Source organism: Citrus sinensis, chromosome 5, assembly GCF_022201045.2.
Source record: "Citrus sinensis cultivar Valencia sweet orange chromosome 5, DVS_A1.0, whole genome shotgun sequence".
NCBI classification, from domain to species: domain Eukaryota; kingdom Viridiplantae; phylum Streptophyta; class Magnoliopsida; order Sapindales; family Rutaceae; genus Citrus; species Citrus sinensis.
This window is the reverse complement of record NC_068560.1, coordinates 12,603,730-12,605,548: the sequence shown is the minus strand read 5'-3', so window position 1 is coordinate 12,605,548 and position 1,819 is coordinate 12,603,730.

The following is a 1,819-nucleotide window of genomic DNA, read 5'->3' as shown; positions in this document are numbered from 1 at the left end:
TAAGTAATAATGACATAATCTATGACATAAGTGATGATGTAAGAGAAGTAGAGATAGATAAGAATTCTAGAAACTAGTAAGGTATTTATGAAGGATAATTTCAATCATTGATCAAGAGTTATGGTGGCAAAATTCTAGCCATCCATTAGCCTTAAGAAATCCTATAAATACCACCCAGCCCTTTCATTTTCAATCCAACTTAGGAATTAAAACATTTGTTTAGGAGAGAATCAAAGCAATTGGTAAGTTTACTCTCCTTATTCTCTATAAGATTTCCAATCACTCTATCTAGGGTTTATATTAATATGATTTTATATTGATACAGATTATAATACATGATTTAAGGTGTGTTTAGGTTCTGTTTAGGGTTGTGATTTATTGTGGGTTTTAATAACCAACCCTTGCTGCATTAAGCACACTAGACAAATTCTGGACAATATGAGTACCTCGAATTCAAACATATATTTTCTGAATGAATTTTCTTAAAAAAATTTATATTTCTGAAAACTAGACATGTAGGGCTTATTGAATAAATTTTGTTTCATAAGATTTGACCTTTTGTTTAATTTTATATGGATTTTTGAATCGGACACTAATACACTGGAAAACTGTGATTCCAACAAGGCGTTCTGATTCAAAAACTTATTGGTACTATTAAATGAACTCGACAAATTATGAAATTTTATATAGGAGTTGATACATGTGTCTAGTATTTATAGTTTTAATTTTATAATTTTCTGATTATTATATGATTTTATAAAAATCTTAGAACACGTTCTGTTCGGTTAAGGTACTGTGAAACAGTTTCAAATTTGTCAAGTAATAAATAGTCTCAAAAATGTTTTTGGTATCGGATCCTCTTGAACATTTTACACGAGATACCCATGGATGTCCAGAATGGTTCCATAGAATATTATGTCATTTTGATTTTTAGATTAAGAATATTATGGTTCCATAGAATATACGAGAATCAGACTAGTACGGGTATGAATTAGAAAATCATATTCTTAGGATAAATTATTGATAGTTATATCTTATATTTGTTAAGGTGTTGGAGGTGATTGAGGTTTTTAGAGGTTTAAAGGTGTGTTAGTTCAAATCATTTTATCGAGGTAAGTGACTTCATTCCTAATATACTGGATATGTATAAGTATTTTGATATTATTATAAGAGTTTATATACTTCTTAGAAGATTAATGGATTTTCATAACAAAATCAATTTATGAAAATGTTTTCAAATCTAAATTCTTTTAACAAAATATTTTATAAATGCTTTTCAATATGTAAATTATTTTATGACATGACTACTTTTTATAATTTTGTCTATAAAATATTCTGCAAGCCTAAATTATTGTTATGGACTTTTATAAATCTGATACGAATGTTTTGTACCGATGTCTGATTTCAATTATTGATGATTGTATGAGATTCCTAATGTTTTGGCTCATTATCCATAGTTATTCTAATTATGATTCTGATTCTGATCATAATATACAATATATTTGTCTGGATCAGTACTAGGTTTCTGTTATAGGTGTGCACATGATATTCTAATTCTGTTTCTGACCGGGTCACCAGGACTATAGGTGACACTATGTGATATGAGCTAACTATCTACTTTCTGTGTACGCGTTATATGATTTGCTTTCATAATTGATTATTCTTTAGATATTCTGAATTACTATGAAATTATGTCATCTTTTTTAAATATGTTGTTTTTATGAAATTTATGAATTATAACATATGTTTTAAATGGAAGAAGGCTTGCAATATTTTTTGTATCGGTTAGGCTAGTGTGTTAGGAATGGTTTTACTTATG